The sequence below is a fragment of the Engystomops pustulosus genome, chromosome 3 (genome assembly GCF_040894005.1).
Source record: "Engystomops pustulosus chromosome 3, aEngPut4.maternal, whole genome shotgun sequence".
Taxonomy (NCBI): domain Eukaryota; kingdom Metazoa; phylum Chordata; class Amphibia; order Anura; family Leptodactylidae; genus Engystomops; species Engystomops pustulosus.
The window spans coordinates 233,751,498-233,773,775 of NC_092413.1; the positions used below are offsets into that span (position 1 = coordinate 233,751,498).

At 49.3% G+C, this 22,278-nt stretch overlaps 1 pseudogene; it reads left to right on the top strand.

Moving 5' to 3' along the window:
• Positions 1 to 359: 359 nt before the first annotated feature.
• Positions 360 to 21,361, top strand: LOC140120757 (DNA (cytosine-5)-methyltransferase 3A-like; annotated as a pseudogene).
• Positions 21,362 to 22,278: the final 917 nt, after the last annotated feature.

Consider the following 22,278-nt stretch of genomic DNA (forward strand, 5'->3'; position numbering starts at 1 on the left):
GGCACTGGTGCTATATACAGCCCCTCCCCCATCAGTCATGCGTATGGTATAACATGGGCACTGGTGCTATATACAGCCCCTCCCCCATCAGTCATGCGTATGGTATAACATGGGCACTGGTGCTATATACAGCCCCTCACCCATCAGTCATGTGTATGGTGTAATATGGGTACTGGTTCTATATACAGCCCCTCCCCCATCAGTCATGTGTATGGTATAACATGGGCACTGGTTCTATATACAGCCCCTCCCCCATCAGTCATGTGTATGGTATAACATGGGCACTGGTTCTATATACAGCCCCTCCCCCATCAGTCATGTGTATGGTGTAATATGGGTACAGATCCCGGTTCTTTATTTTGCAGGAGAACTGTGTGATGAGGTGCGGCTGGGGATGCGACGACTGGAAGGTGAGGAGAAATCTGTCATCATTTCCAGATTTTAAAAGATTAAAGACCCCCACATGTCTCCATCTAGACCCTAATTCACAGGCGGATTATCACTGCCATGGACCCTGGGCTGTAGGAATATTATAGCCCCTCCAAGTCCAGTAGCACTTCCTACGTCTGGTCCTAGAATCAGCTTCTTGGGGAACGGAGGATGAGTCCCTTCTTCCTCCTCTCAGTCTGCTGTTTCAGGACCTTTAGAGGACCTCCAAAGGTCCTAGAATGTTTTTTCTGTACATATGTATTGAGAGCAGGAAGTGATGTACAAGGATTTCATGGGTGAAGGTCCTTCTCAGAATATATTTGGTTGGTGGTTAGGGTGCCCACTTGAAGGCTTGGGCCCCGGGCTACTGCCCATATTATAATCCACTACTGCCCCAACTGTATAGTTAAGAAAAGACGCAAATATAATCTGTAGTGGGGGTCCTACCATGGAGGTCTGGGGATCATCCTCTATAGTAGAGGTCTTATCCTGGAGGTCTGTTGGTCATAATCTGTAGTGGTGGTCCTATCCTGGGGGTCATCCTCCACAGTGGAGGTCTTACCCTGGAGGTTTGGGGGTCATCCCCTGTAGTGGTGGTCCTATCCTAGAGATCTGGGGGTCATCCTCTGTAGTGGTGGTCCTATCCTAGAGATCTGGGGGTCATCCTCTATAGTGGTGGTCCTATCCTAGAGATCTGGGGGTCATCCCCTGTAGTGGTGGTCCTATCCTAGAGATCTGGGGGTCATCCTCTGTAGTGGTGGTCCTATCCTAGAGATCTGGGGGCCATCCTCTGTAGTGGTGGTCCTATCCTGGGGGTCATCCTCTGTAGTGGTGGTTCCTATCCTAGAGATCTGGGGGTCATCCTCTGTAGTGGTGGTCCTGTCCTAGAGATCTGGGGGCCATCCTCTGTAGTGGTGGTCCTATCCTGGGGGCCTGGGGGTCATCCTCTGTAGTGGTGGTCCTATCCTAGAGATCTGGGGGCCTGGGGGTCATCCTCTGTAGTGGTTGTCCTATCCTAGAGATCTGGGGGTCATCCTCTGTAGTGGTGGTCCTATCCTGGGGGTCATCCTCTGTAGTGGTGGTCCTATCCTAGAGATCTGGGGGTCATCCTCTGTAGTGGTGGTCCTATCCTGGGGGTCATCCTCTGTAGTGGTGGTCCTATCCTAGAGATCTGGGGGTCATCCTCTGTAGTGGTGGTTCCTATCCTAGAGATCTGGGGGTCATCCTCTGTAGTGGTGGTCCTATCCTGGGGGCCTGGGGGTCACCCCTTGTGATAGTTATTGTGTTTGTACAATCCTAATGACCTTTCACCTTCCTCTTAGACTTCTGCCTGGCCTGCGGGGACCTCAGTGTCAGCGGGGGGCACCCCCTCTTTATTGGGGGGCTGTGCAGCAGATGTACGGTAATTATCACACTACATGATCGGGAGGCATTGGGAATGTTTGGGTCTGTCCCATCATATAATGACCCCCATCCTCTGTGCAGAGCTGGTTCCTGAGCTGGGGGTATCACACGGACGAGGACGGGCGGCAGAGTTACTGCAGCGTCTGCGTCTCCGGGGAGAGGATCCTGCTGTGCAGCAGCTGCTGGAGGTCAGAGACGCGTGTGATAGAGACGTGTTCACACACAAAGCGCAGCTCCCTATAGAGGAGGCGGCAGTGCATGTTGTGGCCACCAGGTGGCAGCGCAGTCTGTCCTGTATATACACTGCTGTGCATAGAGGAGCTCTGCTGCCACCTGCTGCCCGCACTGCAGACTGCACACAGAATGGGGGGGATTTATATTTATCACACGTCACAGATTCATATGGATCATGATTACAGTACAGGACGGGGGGCTCCTTGCATCATGTATAACAATAATGCTCAGAGTCCTGACCCCCAACACAGAGGTCAATCAGTGAGGGGGTTACAGCGTAACAGAGGGAGAAAGCATCATGTAATGTTCTCTAGTCACATCAAGAGCTGCATGCAAGATTATTATATGCTCAGCGCTCAATAGGACAAACATTGTTAGGTCACATGACTGCCATGGGGGTGGGGCTTACAATGGAAGAGACTGCACAGAAGGAAGAGACTGCACATGAGAAAGGGACTGCACACAGAGACTGGAACTGCACACAGAGACTGCAGAGGAGGAAGAGACTGCAGAGGAGGAAGAGACTGCAGAGGAGGGAGCGACTGCACACAGAGACTGCACAGAAGAAGGAGACTGCACAGGAGGAAGAGACTGCACAGGAGGGAACGACTGCACACAGAGACTGCACACAGAGACTGCACAGGAGGAAGAGACTGCACAGGAGGGAACGACTGCACACAGAGACTGCACACAGAGACTGCACAGGAGGAAGAGACTGCACAGGAGGAAGAGACTGCACAGGAGGAAGAGACTGCACAGGAGGGAACGACTGCACACAGAGACTGCACACAGAGACTGCACAGGAGGAAGAGACTGCACAGGAGGAAGAGACTGCACAGGAGGAAGAGACTGCACACAGACTGCACAGGAGGAAGGGACTGCAGAGGAGGAAGGGACTGCAGAGGAGGAAGAGGCTGCACAGGAGGAAGGGACTGCACACAGAGACTGCAGAGGAGAAAGAGGCTGCACACAGAGACTGCACAGGAGGAGGGGACTGCACAGAGACTGCACAGGAGGAAGGGACTGCACAGAGACTGCACAGAAGGAAGGTACTGCACAGAGACTGCACAGGAGGAAGGGACTGCACACAGAGGGGGTCATTTACTAAGGGCCCGATTCGCGTTTTCCCGACGTGTTACCCGAATATTTCCGATTTGCGCCGATTGTACCTGAATTGCCCCGGGATTTTGGCGCACGTGATCGGAATTTGGCGCATCGGCGCCGGCATGCACGCAACGGAAATCGGGGGGCGTGGCCGAACGAAAACCCGACGTATTCGGACAAACCGCCGCATTTAAAAAAAAAATTGTGTCGCGAAAATTTCACTCACCTTCATCCAGGATAGGCCGGTGTATTTCGAGGCATTCCAGCGGACTTCAGCGCAGCAGCGCCACCTGGAGGACGGCGGAGGAACTGCTTTGATGAATCCCGGCCGGACCCGAATCCAGTGCAGAGAACGCGCCGCTGGATCGCGAACGGACCGGGTAAGTAAATCTGCCCCAGAGACTGCAGAGGAGGAAGAGACTGCACAGGAGGAAGGGACTGCACAGGATAAAGAGACTGCACACAGAGGGGCAGATTTACTTACCCGGCCCATTCGCGATCCCTGCTGCGCTGAAGTCCGCTGGAATGCCTCGAAATACACCGGCCTATCCTGGATGAAGGTGAGTGAAATTTTCACGGCAAAATTTTTTTTTTAAATGCGGCGATTTTTCCGAATTCGTCGGGTTTTCGCTCGGCCACACCTCCCGATTTCCGTCGCGTGCATGCCGGCACCGATGCGCCACAATCCAATCGCGTGCGCCAAAAACCCGGGGCAATTCAGGTACAATCGGCGCAAATCGGAAATATTCGGGTAACACGTTGGGAAAACGTGCATCGGGCCCTTAGTAAATGACCCCCAGAGACTGCACAGGAGGAAGAGACTGCACAGGAGGAAGAGACTGCACAGGAGGGAGCGACTGCACACAGAGACTGCACAGAAGGAAGAGACTGCACAGGAGGGAGCGACTGCACACAGAGACTGCACAGGAGGAAGAGACTGCACACAGAGACTGCACACAGAGACTGCACAGGAGGAAGGGACTGCACACAGAGACTGCACACAGAGACTGCACAGGAGGAAGGGACTGCACACAGAGACTGCACACAGAGACTGCACACAGAGACTGCACAGGGGGAAGGGACTGCACACAGAGACTGCACACAGAGACTGCACAGGGGGAAGGGACTGCACACAGAGACTGCACACAGAGACTGCACAGGGGGAAGGCACTGCACACAGAGACTGCAGAGGAGAAAGAGACTGCACAAGAGGAAGGGACTGCACACAGAGACTGCACAGGAGGAAGAGACAGCACACAGGAATATTAGTACACGTCACTCCACCATGCTGCAGTAGGTGCACGAGTAGGAGACTAATACTTGTTTCAATTAATCGTATAAGCTCAGCGCTCAGTAGAAGTTCAATAGCAAATATTCTTTATTAAAGCCTCAGCGATTGGTGACCCACATTTGTGAACGTTTCGGTCTGTGTTAGACCTTCTTCAGACGCAGGATTGCTGGGGGTAGAGATGGAGAAGAGAGAGTCAGCCCTGTTTGGATAGATAAGCGTCTCATGTGATGTGGTCAGTGTCCTGCTATACATGAGACGCTTATCTATCCCAGTTGGGCTGCACCACAGATTATGGGCGTCCGGTGCTCAGTCTGTGCACCACAAAACAGTTGGTGAACCCTGTGGGGTCAGTGCAGGGGGCACCCAATTTGTCCACTATCTTAATGAATCTGGCGCCCCCTGCATTACACGGGCAGAGAACTGTTACTGCAGTTTCCCACATTCTTAGTAAATGTGATGTTTGTGCAGTGCAGAGCGTTGTCCTTCCTATGGGCTGCAGTTATATCTCCTGTAGGATCGGGGGGCTGGGGTGACCCCTGTTGGGTCAGGACACTGATCTCCATATGGTTAAGGCTGTGATCGGTATAATTTGATGCATGGAGGATAGTAACCCCTTGTATCCCAGGTGTTTCTGTGTAGACTGTGTGGACCTATTGGTGGGGTCCGGAGCTGCGGGGGCCGCCATAGAGGAGGACCCCTGGATGTGCTACATGTGTAGTGAGGAGAGCGGCCATGATTTACTACAGAGGCGGGAAGACTGGCCAAGTCACCTGCAGGACCTACTGAGCAACCACCACCAGGACTATGTGAGTACATGAGGGGGCCATGGCGGAGGACACCTCGGACCCCCACTCATCCTATAATATTCACATCACAGGAGCCACTGGCCATGTGCCCCCCACTGCCGGCCCTCAGGAGGAGGCCAATCCGAGTTCTCTCCCTGTTTGATGGAATCGCCACAGGTGAGCTGTCCCACAGCAGTGCAGAGTATTTCAGACGATGAGTCGTTAGTGGCTGGAAGGGATTCACATTTTAAAACTTGCACATTGGAGCAAATGCATTCACTCAGCAGCACAGAGTATTTCAGTAAAGCCAACTACTGATCATGTGGGAGGACATGGAGATGGAGGAAAGAGCAGGTCACTCAGCAGCACAGAGTATTTCAGTAAAATAGTAGTAATGTGTTGGGGATGTGTAGGGATGTGGGGAAGAGAAGGGAACAGCATTGAGTGTGATCTTACTCCGGATCTGCATCAGAGAGGCCATAGGACGACTCCAAAACAAGCAAAGTCATAGACCCGGCACATGGCTCCATACAAGATGACACAAAATAACACAACAACATGGGTAATGATGGGAGAACGCGGCCATTAGTGAAAGGGAGAGTGACTTCCTCAATAGTGACCTCCCCTCACTAATGAAATATCCAGCAGCCTCCCCTCACTAATGAAATATCCAGCAGCCTCCCCTCACTAATGAAATATCCAGCAGCCTCTCCTCACTAATGAAATATCCAGCAGCCTCTCCTCACTAATGAAATATCCAGCAGCCTCTCCTCACTAATGAAATATCCAGCAGCCTGCCCTCACTAATGAAATATCCAGCAGCCTCCCCTCACTAATTAAATATCCAGCAGCCTCTCCTCACTAATGAAATATCCAGCAGCCTCTCCTCACTAATGAAATATCCAGCAGCCTCTCCTCACTAATGAAATATCCAGCATCCTGCCCTCACTAATGAAATATCCAGCAGCCTCCCCTCACTAATGAAATGTCCAGCAGCCTCTCCTCACTAATGAAATATCCAGCAGCAGCCTTCCCTCACTAATAAAATGTCCAAGAGCCCCCGCTCATTATTAAAATGCCCAGTAACCTCCTCTCACTGATGAAATGTCCAGCAGTGACCTCCCCTCACTAGTAACATATCCAGCAGCAGCTTTCCCTCACTATTACAATGTCATAACATAACATAATTAACAATGGGAGAACATGGCCATTAGCGAAAAAGTGCGTGACTTACTCAATAGCGGCCTCCACTCACTAATAAAATGTCCAGCATATATAACTTATTATAATTATGTTAAGAACATCATGTTATTATGTTTAATCTTATAAGTGAGGGGAGGCTGCTGCTGGACATGTTATTAGTGAGGGGAGGCTGCTGCTGGTCATGTTATTAGTGAGGGTAGGTTGCTGCTGGGCATGTTATTAGTGAAGGGAGGCCTCTGCTGGACATGTTATTAGTGAGGGAAGGCTACTGCTGGTCATGTTATTAGTGAGGGGAGGCTGCTGCTGGGCATGTTATTAGTGAAGGCAGGCCTCTGCTGGACATGTTATTAGTGAGGGAAGGCTACTGCTGGTCATGTTATTAGTGAGGGGAGGCTGCTGCTGGGCATGTTATTAGTGAGGGGAGGCTGCTGCTGGTCATGTTATTAGTGAAGGGAGGCCTCTGATGGACATGTTATTAGTGAGGGAAGGCTGCTGGTGGACATGTTATTAGTGAGGGGAGGCTGCTGTTGGACATGTTATTAGTGAGGGGAGGCTGCTGCTGGACATGTTATTAGTGAGGGGAGGCTGCTGCTGGGCATGTTATTAGTGAGGGTAGGTTGCTGCTGGGCATGTTATTAGTGAGGGGAGGCTGCTGCTGGTCATGTTATTAGTGAAGGGAGGCCTCTGCTGGACATGTTATTAGTGAGGGAAGGCTGCTGCTGGACATGTTATTAGTGAGGGGAAGCCACTGCTGGACATGTTATTAGTGAGGGAGGCCGCTGCTGGACATGTTATTAGTGAAGGGTTGCTGCAGCTGGACATGCTATTAGTGAGGGAAGGCTGCTGCTGGACATGTTATTAGTGAGGGGAAGCCACTGCTGCACATGTTATTAGTGAGGAGGCCGCTGCTGGACATTTTATTAGTGATGGAAGGCTGCTGCTGGACATGTTATTAGTGAGGGAAGGCTGCTGCTGGACATGTTATTAGTGAGGGAAGGCCGCTGCTGGACATGTTATTAGTGAGGGGAGACCACTGCTGGACATTTTATTAGTGATAGAAGGCTGCTGCTGGATATGATATTAGTGAAGGGAGGCTGCTGTTGGACATGTTATTAGTGAGGGGAGGCTGCTGCTGGACATGTTATTAGTGAGGGAAGAGTGCTGCTGGACATGTTATCAGTGAGGGAATGCTGCGGCTGGACATGTTTTAGTGAGGGGAGGCTGCTGCTGGACATGTTATTAGTGAAGGGAGGCTGCTGTTCGACATGTTATTAGTGAGGGGATGCTGCTGTTGGACATGTTATTAGTGAGGGGAGGCTGCTGCTGGACATGTTATCAGTGAGGGGAGGGTACTGCTGGACATGTTATTAGTGAAGGGAGACCACTGCTGGACATGTTATTAGTGAAGGGAGGCTGCTGCTGGACATGTTATTAGTGAGGGCAGACCACGTCATAGCGACATGTTATTAGTGAAGGGAGACCACTGCTGGACATGTTATTAGTGAAGGGAGGCTGCTGTTGGACATGTTATTAGTGAGGGAAGGCTGCTGCTGGACATGTTATTAGTGAGGGGAGGCTGCTGTTGGACATGTTATTAGTGAGGGGAGGCTGCTGCTGGACATGTTATTAGTGAAGGGAGACCACTGCTGGACATGTTATTAGTGAAGGGAGGCTGCTGTTGGACATGTTATTAGTGAGGGAAGGCTGCTGCTGGACATGTTATTAGTGAGGGGAGGCTGCTGTTGGACATGTTATTAGTGAGGGGAGGCTGCTGCTGGACATGTTATTAGTGAGGGGAGGCTGCTGCTGGACATGATATTAGTGAGGGGAGGTTGCTGCTGGCACATGATATTAGTGAGGGTAGGCCGCTGCTGGACATGTTATTAGTGAGGGGAGGCTGCTGCTGGACATGTTATTAGTGAGGGGAGGCTGCTGCTGGCACATGATATTAGTGAGGGGAGGCCGCTGCTGGACATTTTATTAGTGAGGGGAGGCTGCTGCTGGACATGTTATTTGTGAAGGGAGGCTGCTGCTGGACATGATATTAGTGAGGGGAGGTTGCTGCTGGCACATGATATTAGTGAGGGGAGGTCACTGCTGGACATGTTATTAGTGAGGGGAGGCTGCTGCTGGACATGTTATTAGTGAGGAGAGGCTGCTGCTGGACATGTTATTAGTGAGGGGATGCTGCTGTTGGACATGTTATTAGTGAGGGGAGGCTGCTGCTGGACATGTTATCAGTGAGGGGAGGGTACTGCTGGACATGTTATTAGTGAAGGGAGACCACTGCTGGACATGTTATTAGTGAAGGGAGGCTGCTGCTGGACATGTTATTAGTGAGGGCAGACCACGTCATAGCGACATGTTATTAGTGAAGGGAGACCACTGCTGGACATGTTATTAGTGAAGGGAGGCTGCTGTTGGACATGTTATTAGTGAGGGAAGGCTGCTGCTGGACATGTTATTAGTGAGGGGAGGCTGCTGTTGGACATGTTATTAGTGAGGGGAGGCTGCTGCTGGACATGTTATTAGTGAAGGGAGACCACTGCTGGACATGTTATTAGTGAAGGGAGGCTGCTGTTGGACATGTTATTAGTGAGGGAAGGCTGCTGCTGGACATGTTATTAGTGAGGGGAGGCTGCTGTTGGACATGTTATTAGTGAGGGGAGGCTGCTGCTGGACATGTTATTAGTGAGGGGAGGCTGCTGCTGGACATGATATTAGTGAGGGGAGGTTGCTGCTGGCACATGATATTAGTGAGGGTAGGCCGCTGCTGGACATGTTATTAGTGAGGGGAGGCTGCTGCTGGACATGTTATTAGTGAGGGGAGGCTGCTGCTGGCACATGATATTAGTGAGGGGAGGCCGCTGCTGGACATTTTATTAGTGAGGGGAGGCTGCTGCTGGACATGTTATTTGTGAAGGGAGGCTGCTGCTGGACATGATATTAGTGAGGGGAGGTTGCTGCTGGCACATGATATTAGTGAGGGGAGGTCACTGCTGGACATGTTATTAGTGAGGGGAGGCTGCTGCTGGACATGTTATTAGTGAGGGGAGGCTGCTGCTGGACATTATATTAGTAAGGGGAGGCTGCTGCTGGACATTTTAGCAGCTGCATTTCTTTCACACCATAGGGGTATAGTGTTTTTGCTGCTTTAGCTCCTATCACTAAGTAATGGTCAGTGTAAGATTCCAGGTGCGTGAGCGGGGACTCTCTAAGCAGACACTTCATGATCCATCTAGTGCTGTTAGATGCTGTGAGCTCTAGCTCTAGCGCACAGAGGTGATCAGGCTCCATGGGACAGGTGCAATCGAACAGGAGCAATATTTTGTAATGTAACTGCATTGGCAAGAACATTACACATTACATACATATTACATATATTACATATTTTTTGGTTTATACACCAGTCGGTACAACTAATCTACAGTTTCTATTCAAGTATTTACGGTAGTAGGGACCTCTCCATCCATGTTATGATGTTGAGGACAGAAGCGGATGTGGGCGGCGCTGTGATGATGGATATGGAGGATGGCGAAGGAGGGGGGGGTCATAGGAAGGAATGTAAATATTAAAAATCCACTCCAAAAATCCGGTGTCTTCTTATATTACTCATATTATATATAGGATTACTGGTGCTGAAAAAACTGGGCATCAGGGTGGAGAGATACCTGGCATCAGAGGTCTGCATGGACGCCATCGCAGTGGGGACTGTCCGGCACCCAGGAGACATCGAATATGTAGGGGGCGTACAGGACATAACCCGCAAACAGGTCAGAACCATCAGGGGCTACGTGTAGTATGTGTACCCCCTCCCTCCTTATAATACTGCTCCACATATATGGGGTGGTCAGTCTCTGGACTCTGGTGGGTGTATCGGGGGGGGGGGGGGCCCATATAGCCGCTCATTTCCACTCCTCCTATTCCCTATGAAGTGCACAGCTCATGTGTTCTGTCGGCTTTCCAGTTTAGAACTCATCTAGAACCTCATGTGTTTTGATAGATCGAGGAATGGGGGCCTTTTGATCTTCTGATTGGTGGAAGTCCATGCAACGACCTGTCCGTGGTCAACCCGCTGCGGAAGGGTCTGTACGGTAAGTTACCAGAACTCTCTTCTTCTTGTCTTCCAGTTTTACGACTATCCAAAATGTATGGTCAACATTCTGGAGAAATCTAGAAAAAAAGAGATCATTTGGACTTACATGATAGGTCTTCTCCTCCAGGAGGCACCGGAGAGCTATTTTTTGATTTTCCACGCCTGTTGCATTTAGCAATGCCGAAGTCAGAGGAGAGACGGCCCTTCTTCTGGATGTTCGAAAACGTGGTCGCAATGGAAAAAAGGTTTCAGAAGACAATATCCCTCCACCTGGAGGTGAGCTCATATAGGAGATTGGAGCTAGCCAAGGATGGTCTACAGAGGATCCTCTATTGGGCCAGGGGTGTAGCACAATAATGGGACTCAGACGTTCTACAAAAACAAACCTTTTAGGGCCTATTGACAACAGATTGGTGCAGGGAGGCCCAGAAGATGTGGTGGCTCTTAGGAACCCTAAAGCAACCATGGATAAAGGGGTTTGCCCATGAAAGAAAGCTCTCAAATTTTAACCCCCCCTAGTGATGTTTACACAATAAAACTCATTTTAACCCCTTACTGAGCTGGTCTTGTAATGCAGGGGTGAGGTGCAGGAGGCAGAGAGCATTGCAGTGTGCAGACAGGAGAAGCTATTCATGAGAAGAATCCGACCGTAGTCAGTTGATATACGGTCGGATCCCAGGGCAACCGAAATTGTGTGCACCAGGACTGATAGAGACAGGTTGGACTTATATCTGGGAAATGCTGGATTTTTGTTAGTAACAGTGATTAGAGAATGTGATATCTTGTTATTTTGAGTATATTTAAGAATTTTGACTTCGTAGGATACCCCATTAAAAATAAAGTTACTACATACAATAACTTCAGTAACAAAAAGTCTCCGACTCCACTTACAACTGAGGAGGTGACATCCAGAAGTCTCCATTTTACAGACTTTTACTGATTTGGTAATCTGTTTTGGATCACAATAATTTAGTCTTTTCTCTTCTTTCAGACAAACCCAGTAAAGATTGACGCCAGCGCGGTGTCGGCTGCTCATCGGCCCAGATATTTCTGGGGTAACCTACCTGGCATGAACAGGTTGGTGACAACAACGTAATTCTGGTGCCCCCATTACTGTAACCTCCTAGTGGCCTCTGCTAACCTCAGTCTTCCCGATCAACTAGACCTCCATTCATTCTTCACCGAATATCTGTCAGCATTGGCAACAGTTGTCTGACACCGGACCCTCACATACTCAACTCTAATATCCAACAAGTAACTGTGACCCCTCCAATACCGACCCCTGTGATATCTAACAGGTAACTGTGACCCCTCCAATACCGACCCCTGTGATATCTAACAGGTAACTGTGACCCCTCCAATACTCACCCCTGTGATATCTAACAGGTAACTGTGACCCCTCCAATACTGACCCCTGTGATATCTAACAGGTAACTGTGACCCCTCCAATACCGACCCCTGTGATATACAACAGGTAACTGTGACCCCTCCAATACGACCCCTGTAATATACAATAGGTAACTGTGACCCCTCCAATACGACCCCTGTGATATACAACAGGTAACTGTGACCCCTCCAATACGACCCCTGTGATATACAACAGGTAACTGTGACCCCTCCAATACCGACCCCTGTGATATCTAACAGGTAACTGTGACCCCTCCAATACTGACCCCTGTGATATCTAACAGGCAACTGTGACCCCTCCAATACTGACCCCTGTGATATCTAACAGGTAACTGTGACCCCTCCAATACTGACCCCTGTGATATCTAACAGGCAACTGTGACCCCTCCAATACTGACCCCTGTGATATCTAACAGGTAACTGTGACCCCTCCAATACCGACCCCTGTGATATCTCACTGGTAACTGTGACCCCTCCAATACCGACCCCTGTGATATCTAACAGGTAACTGTGACCCCTCCAATACTGACCCCTGTGATATCCAACAGGTAACTGTGACCCCTCCAATACCGACCCCTGTGATATACAACAGGTAACTGTGACCCCTCCAATACTGACCCCTGTGATATCCAACAGGTAACTGTGACCACTCCAATACTGACCCCTGTGATATACAACAGGTAACTGTGACCCCTCCAATACTCACCCCTGTGATATACAACAGGTAACTGTGACCCCTCCAATACTCACCCCTGTGATATCTAACAGGTAACTGTGACCCCTCCAATACCGACCCCTGTGATATACAACAGGTAACTGTGACCCCTCCAATACCGACCCCTGTGATATCCAACAGGTAACTGTGACCCCTCCAATACCGACCCCTGTGATATACAACAGGTAACTGTGACCCCTCCAATACTGACCCCTGTGATATCCAACAGGTAACTGTGACCCCTCCAATACTGACCCCTGTGATATACAACAGGTAACTGTGACCCCTCCAATACTGACCCCTGTGATATACAAGAGGGAACTGTGACCCCTCCAATACTGACCCCTGTGATATCCAACAGGTAACTGTGACCCCTCCAATACCGACCCCTGTGATATCTCACTGGTAACTGTGACCCCTCCAATACTGACCCCTGTGATATCTCACTGATTACTGTGACCCCTCCAATACGACCCCTGTGATATCTAACAGGTAACTGTGACCCCTCCAATACCGACCCCTGTGATATACAACAGGTAACTGTGACCCCTCCAATACTGACCCCTGTGATATCTAACAGGTAACTGTGACCCCTCCAATACCGACCCCTGTGATATACAACAGGTAACTGTGACCCCTCCAATACCGACCCCTGTGATATACAACAGGTAACTGTGACCCCTCCAATACTGACCCCTGTGATATACAAGAGGGAACTGTGACCCCTCCAATACTGACCCCTGTGATATCCAACAGGTAACTGTGACCCCTCCAATACCGACCCCTGTGATATCTCACTGGTAACTGTGACCCCTCCAATACTGACCCCTGTGATATCTCACTGATTACTGTGACCCCTCCAATACGACCCCTGTGATATCTAACAGGTAACTGTGACCCCTCCAATACCGACCCCTGTGATATACAACAGGTAACTGTGACCCCTCCAATACTCACCCCTGTGATATCCAACAGGTAACTGTGACCCCTCCAATACCGACCCCTGTGATATACAACAGGTAACTGTGACCCCTCCAATACCGACCCCTGTGATATACAAGAGGGAACTGTGACCCCTCCAATACTGACCCCTGTGATATACAAGAGGGAACTGTGACCCCTCCAATACTGACCCCTGTGATATCCAACAGGTAACTGTGACCCCTCCAATACTCACCCCTGTGATATCCAACAGGTAACTGTGACCCCTCCAATACCGACCCCTGTGATATACAACAGGTAACTGTGACCCCTCCAATACCGACCCCTGTGATATACAAGAGGGAACTGTGACCCCTCCAATACTGACCCCTGTGATATCCAACAGATAACTGTGACCCCTCCAATACTGACCCCTGTGATATACAAGAGGGAACTGTGACCCCTCCAATACCGACCCCTGTGATATCCAACAGGTAACTGTGACCCCTCCAATACTGACCCCTGTGATATCTCACTGATTACTGTGACCCCTCCAATACCGACCCCTGTGATATACAACAGGTAACTGTGACCCCTCCAATACTGACCCCTGTGATATCTAACAGGTAACTGTGACCCCTCCAATACGACCCCTGTGATATCTAACAGGTAACTGTGACCCCTCCAATACCGACCCCTGTGATATACAACAGGTAACTGTGACCCCTCCAATACTGACCCCTGTGATATCTAACAGGTAACTGTGACCCCTCCAATACCGACCCCTGTGATATACAACAGGTAACTGTGACCCCTCCAATACCGACCCCTGTGATATACAAGAGGGAACTGTGACCCCTCCAATACTGACCCCTGTGATATCCAACAGGTAACTGTGACCCCTCCAATACCGACCCCTGTGATATCTCACTGGTAACTGTGACCCCTCCAATACTGACCCCTGTGATATCTCACTGATTACTGTGACCCCTCCAATACCGACCCCTGTGATATCTAACAGGTAACTGTGACCCCTCCAATACCGACCCCTGTGATATCCAACAGGTAACTGTGACCCCTCCAATACCGACCCCTGTGATATACAACAGGTAACTGTGACCCCTCCAATACTGACCCCTGTGATATCCAACAGGTAACTGTGACCCCTCCAATACTGACCCCTGTGATATACAACAGGTAACTGTGACCCCTCCAATACTGACCCCTGTGATATACAAGAGGGAACTGTGACCCCTCCAATACTGACCCCTGTGATATCCAACAGGTAACTGTGACCCCTCCAATACCGACCCCTGTGATATCTCACTGGTAACTGTGACCCCTCCAATACTGACCCCTGTGATATCTCACTGATTACTGTGACCCCTCCAATACGACCCCTGTGATATCTAACAGGTAACTGTGACCCCTCCAATACCGACCCCTGTGATATACAACAGGTAACTGTGACCCCTCCAATACTGACCCCTGTGATATCTAACAGGTAACTGTGACCCCTCCAATACCGACCCCTGTGATATACAACAGGTAACTGTGACCCCTCCAATACCGACCCCTGTGATATACAACAGGTAACTGTGACCCCTCCAATACCGACCCCTGTGATATACAAGAGGGAACTGTGACCCCTCCAATACTGACCCCTGTGATATCCAACAGGTAACTGTGACCCCTCCAATACCGACCCCTGTGATATCTCACTGGTAACTGTGACCCCTCCAATACTGACCCCTGTGATATCTCACTGATTACTGTGACCCCTCCAATACCGACCCCTGTGATATCTAACAGGTAACTGTGACCCCTCCAATACCGACCCCTGTGATATCCAACAGGTAACTGTGACCCCTCCAATACCGACCCCTGTGATATACAACAGGTAACTGTGACCCCTCCAATACTGACCCCTGTGATATCCAACAGGTAACTGTGACCCCTCCAATACTGACCCCTGTGATATACAACAGGTAACTGTGACCCCTCCAATACTGACCCCTGTGATATACAAGAGGGAACTGTGACCCCTCCAATACTGACCCCTGTGATATCCAACAGGTAACTGTGACCCCTCCAATACCGACCCCTGTGATATCTCACTGGTAACTGTGACCCCTCCAATACTGACCCCTGTGATATCTCACTGATTACTGTGACCCCTCCAATACGACCCCTGTGATATCTAACAGGTAACTGTGACCCCTCCAATACCGACCCCTGTGATATACAACAGGTAACTGTGACCCCTCCAATACTGACCCCTGTGATATCTAACAGGTAACTGTGACCCCTCCAATACCGACCCCTGTGATATACAACAGGTAACTGTGACCCCTCCAATACCGACCCCTGTGATATACAACAGGTAACTGTGACCCCTCCAATACTGACCCCTGTGATATACAAGAGGGAACTGTGACCCCTCCAATACTGACCCCTGTGATATCCAACAGGTAACTGTGACCCCTCCAATACCGACCCCTGTGATATCTCACTGGTAACTGTGACCCCTCCAATACTGACCCCTGTGATATCTCACTGATTACTGTGACCCCTCCAATACGACCCCTGTGATATCTAACAGGTAACTGTGACCCCTCCAATACCGACCCCTGTGATATACAACAGGTAACTGTGACCCCTCCAATACTCACCCCTGTGATATCCAACAGGTAACTGTGACCCCTCCAATACCGACCCCTGTGATATACAACAGGTAACTGTGACCCCTCCAATACCGACCCCTGTGATATACAAGAGGGAACTGTGACCCCTCCAATACTGACCCCTGTGATATACAAGAGGGAACTGTGACCCCTCCAATACTGACCCCTGTGATATCCAACAGGTAACTGTGACCCCTCCAATACTCACCCCTGTGATATCCAACAGGTAACTGTGACCCCTCCAATACCGACCCCTGTGATATACAACAGGTAACTGTGACCCCTCCAATACCGACCCCTGTGATATACAAGAGGGAACTGTGACCCCTCCAATACTGACCCCTGTGATATCCAACAGATAACTGTGACCCCTCCAATACTGACCCCTGTGATATACAAGAGGGAACTGTGACCCCTCCAATACCGACCCCTGTGATATCCAACAGGTAACTGTGACCCCTCCAATACTGACCCCTGTGATATCTCACTGATTACTGTGACCCCTCCAATACCGACCCCTGTGATATACAACAGGTAACTGTGACCCCTCCAATACTGACCCCTGTGATATCTAACAGGTAACTGTGACCCCTCCAATACGACCCCTGTGATATCTAACAGGTAACTGTGACCCCTCCAATACCGACCCCTGTGATATACAACAGGTAACTGTGACCCCTCCAATACTGACCCCTGTGATATCTAACAGGTAACTGTGACCCCTCCAATACCGACCCCTGTGATATACAACAGGTAACTGTGACCCCTCCAATACCGACCCCTGTGATATACAAGAGGGAACTGTGACCCCTCCAATACTGACCCCTGTGATATCCAACAGGTAACTGTGACCCCTCCAATACCGACCCCTGTGATATCTCACTGGTAACTGTGACCCCTCCAATACTGACCCCTGTGATATCTCACTGATTACTGTGACCCCTCCAATACCGACCCCTGTGATATCTAACAGGTAACTGTGACCCCTCCAATACCGACCCCTGTGATATCCAACAGGTAACTGTGACCCCTCCAATACCGACCCCTGTGATATACAACAGGTAACTGTGACCCCTCCAATACTGACCCCTGTGATATCCAACAGGTAACTGTGACCCCTCCAATACTGACCCCTGTGATATACAACAGGTAACTGTGACCCCTCCAATACTGACCCCTGTGATATACAAGAGGGAACTGTGACCCCTCCAATACTGACCCCTGTGATATCCAACAGGTAACTGTGACCCCTCCAATACCGACCCCTGTGATATCTCACTGGTAACTGTGACCCCTCCAATACTGACCCCTGTGATATCTCACTGATTACTGTGACCCCTCCAATACGACCCCTGTGATATCTAACAGGTAACTGTGACCCCTCCAATACCGACCCCTGTGATATCTAACAGGTAACTGTGACCCCTCCAATACGACCCCTGTGATATACAACAGGTAACTGTGACCCCTCCAATACTGACCCCTGTGATATCCAACAGGTAACTGTGACCCCTCCAATACCGACCCCTGTGATATCTAACAGGTAACTGTGACCCCTCCAATACCGACCCCTGTGATATACAACAGGTAACTGTGACCCCTCCAATACCGACCCCTGTGATATACAACAGGTAACTGTGACCCCTCCAATACGACCCCTGTGATATCTAACAGGTAACTGTGACCCCTCCAATACCGACCCCTGTGATATCTCACCGGAACTGTGAAGCTTATGGTAATTCATTAGAAACTGTAACCCCAACAATATTGACCTTTTTCTTATCCCACTGCTTACTGTGACCTTTCTAATACTGGTTGCTGTTTACTTATTGAAAAATGTGACCTAATCTGAGTCTGACGGCACCAAGTCCTGAGCATACGACATCTTGGGAACTGTTTTAGGCAGGGCTGGATGTTGGTGACATTTATAGTCCTCAGTGGTGACAGCTCGGGAAGATGTGTCCTGGGATTAGGAATAACAGATACTGGCACCATTCCCTCTACACAAAGGAAACAGTGTCCTGTATCCAAAAACACAAGGTGATACTGATGCAAGAAGAGGAGAGATGATGAGACGTTACATTGTAACTGGTTAGTTAGTCTTTACCTTGTGCCGGATCTTATTATTGATAACGTCTCAATTTTCTAAGTAAATATATTTCTTAAGCTGCTATTGAAATTAAATGATCCTCAGACAATCCACACTGGCAAAATAAATCCCACCATGGATTTCCATTATTTTGTGTAATAATGAGAAATGGAACAGGGGAAAGTATTGAACATGTGAAGAAAGAGAGGTTCAAAAAGCCATGAAAAGTCGTGACACCAGCGGAAATCTTTCAGTTATTAGAAAGCAAACTGGCCACTAAGTGAAAAACATGGGGGCAAATTTACTTACCCAGTCCTGATGCGATCCCCGGTCCGACGAAGATGAAGTCCGGCGCGATTCACGTAGCTCGTGCGCCTGAGTTCCTGCATGTGTCGCTTCCCCCGCTGAGGTCCGCCGGAGTTCACCTTCTTCTTCCCGGTGCTTGTAAGTGCGTGCCTTGCGACACAATTCAAAATATTAAATCCCGCGCGTAGTCCGAATCCGTCGGGTTGTCTGACAGCCCTCCCCCTGATTTGTGTTGCGTGCAAGCCGGCGCCGATGCGCCAAAATCTGATCACGTGCGACACAATCCCCTGTTAAATGCAGCACAAAACGGAAATCGTCAGAGCAACAATTACATTCAGACACAAGGTTCAAACCTGCAGACTAGCCCTGGCCATGCACCCTAGAAGCTATCAGAATTGCGCCCCCTACTGTAGTTTTATTTTCCGCTCTAAATCAACAGTCTTGCATGTAAGGGTAAATATGGTCAGGACTCCCCTCCAGAGGGATGTTTCAGCGTTGCGGCTTGTTCTTAATCCTTGTACAGATCTATATATATATATGTGACATCCCCTCCTCTTGTTCCAGGCCTCTGGTGTTTACATTGGATGAAAACACGAGCCTCCAGGACTGCCTGGAACCTGGAAGAATCGCTAAGGTGAGAAGATCCAGGCCATTAGATATGTCTCCCCGGTGGATCCGATCATGTTATAGCAGTGACATTGGGAATGTATATGACATTGTATCTGTATAACGCGGGGTCTCTCTCGTAGTTCCATAAAATTCGCACTATTACCACCAACCGCCAGTCTCTGCTCCAGGGAAAGCTCCAGGAGTATCCGGTGGACATGAATGGGAAGGAGGACGTCTTGTGGTGCACGGAGATGGAGAGGTAACGCAGCACCTAGCAGAGCCATCATTACGTTACATCACCATGATGTAAATCCCAGCTATGCTGCTCATACCGGGCTGACAAGCTCTACTCACCTCTCCCAGCTCCTTTCCAGGTTCAGGGCCCCTCTGCAGAGCATTTCATGGAGTAACAAAGCAAGGCTGCCCCACTGCACCGGGACCTTGTGTAATAGTATTCAATGGTTAATGGTTCACTACTCTGCACCTCTTTACCACCAGGGATGTTGTCACTACTTGATCACCAGACATTAACCTCTTTACCACCAGGGATGTTGTCACTACTGTAGACCACCAGACATTAACCTCTTTACCACCAGGGATATTGTTACTACTTGACCACCAGACATTAACCTCTTTACCACCAGGGATGTTGTTACTACTGTAGACCACCAGACATTAACCTCTTTACCACCAGGGATGTTGTCACTACTGTAGACCACCAGACATTAACCTCTTTACCACCAGGGATATTGTCACTACTTGGCCACCCCCAGTGGTGTAAATACAGAGGTCGCAGTTGTGACAGGACCCATAAGCCGGAGGACCCACAACACTTGGATCTCCTTTGACACCTGGCAATTTAAGCATCATAAATATTTCACCTTTACTCTGTTCACTGAGATTTATCACTCAAGCTGCAAAACCTGCCCCCACCCCTGATTATGAGATCGTGAACTGTCACGTAACTGAGAGTCAGGCTTGGCTCCTGGTTTCATTAGGCCCCAGCGGGCCCCTTTGCAGTGAACTCATGTTGCAGCATAAAAACTTCAGAAACTAAAATATTCCCTAGTTTATCATTCCCAAACAGACCTGTTATGGTTATTTTGTTTACAGACCCCTCATAGTTTAACTATATACAGCCACATCATAGTTCTATTATATACTGCCCCCCTCATCCCTCACCAGGTACTTCTAGGCTGTTAGGGACTGAGATTTGGCTATGTGGGCCCCAGTACTTGCACTGGTATGCCTGGTGCTGGCGCCGGCCCAGCTGAGAATATAGAGTAATGTGCAGCTGCTAGGATTACAGAGTTCTCCTTCTGCTCCATTCTCACTACATTTAGAGAAGACTTCACTGTGTCCGGCTGCTACCAACATTATTATGTTCTACCATAAAAATATGTATCCAAGCTGCCATAACATAGGCATCCAACGTACAGATGAGCTGCTGTATCTAAGCTCCCCAATGACAAAAGATGTATGATTGATATTCTTTTTCCAAAGTACACATAGAGGCTTGGAAGGCCGGTGCCCCTAATACCGTAGCAATGAGCCCAATTACTTACACTGCACTGATGAGCTATTATGATGCACTGATGAGCTATTATGATGCACTGATGAGCTATTATGATGCACTGATGAGCTATTATGATGCACTGATGAGCTATTATGATGCACTGATGAGCTATTATGAGTTCTGTGAAGATGAACTTCTGCCCTGGGACCCCGAGTCTTTAGTTCTGCCCTTTGATACCAGTTCTAAGATCTGTAGTAGGCGAAACAATAAAACTTCATGTACATGAACCTGACCTCTCCTGAGCCCATCCCTTGCTGTTCCTGTAGGGTCTTCGGATTCCCCCCTCATTACACAGATGTTTACAATATGAGCCACACGTCCCGGCAGAGACTCCTGGGCCGCGCATGGAGCGTTCCGGTCATCCGGCATCTGTTTGCTCCTCTCAAGGAATATTTTGCAAGTTTTTGAAGTATGAACAGTGTTCCTGACCCAAAAAGATAGAAGGAAAGGCAGGACATCCCCAAGAGGAAGAGGAGAAGAAGAAGGATGCACCAGGGGAGAAGGAGAAGAAGGAAAGGCGCCCCCTGGGGGTGGAGCTCTGCTGCTTTATATTTTTATAGCAAATTGTTTGTTGTTTGATATTTTATTATCTGTATATAAACAGGAGTGTATCTTATGTACTTGTGTCTCTGGTTCATTGACTATGGTGGCCCCGAGGATCAGGACTGGGCAGGGCTTTCTGTGCTGTACATGAATGTCCCACACAATACTATATAAATGCAAACTCCTGACAGACAGTAGATCTATGTGAGTGGCATCAAGACTGTGGAAAATTATATTCCAGGACTGTAGTTTCTCCAAGTGCCCCGGGGTTTGTCCTCACACTGCTTTGCTCTCAATGCACAGAGCTGAGCACAGCAGTGTGAGGGAGATTCATCTACTGGAGAATGAGCACAGGCTGGTGGTTCCCGATTCCTGATGTTCTTAGTACACATAATCTCCTGAGTGGTGGGTTTTTCTGCTTCCCTTGATCCTATTGTTCCTGATCCTGATGGACGGTCGCATCTAACTCTCTTCCCACCTCTACTGATACAACATTGGTTAGTAATTCCGCACTCAGCAATCGGCTTCTCCTGCAGCAGCTCTGGGTCTGGGAGAATCAGCTGCATCCCAATGCTGCAAGGTACCCAATTATCCTGAAAGTAATTGTGTAGGTGACATTTTGGGTAAATCTTCCCCCTGGTTCACTTTAAATATAATATTGGAGTAACATCTTCCTTAAACCATGGACAGAGGGAAGGAGAGAGCTAGATGTGAGCGTCGCTATATTAGAGGCAGGGAAAGAGATCCTGGCTGCTGTTCCATCCATGCGGCACATGATGGTTCTTAGCTCTTCGTACGTTAGAGATATCCATATCGTTCCTCCTTGTTGTAACAATCAGAGACACTAGAGGCCATTAGTGTATAACTGGCCCAGCCGACCTC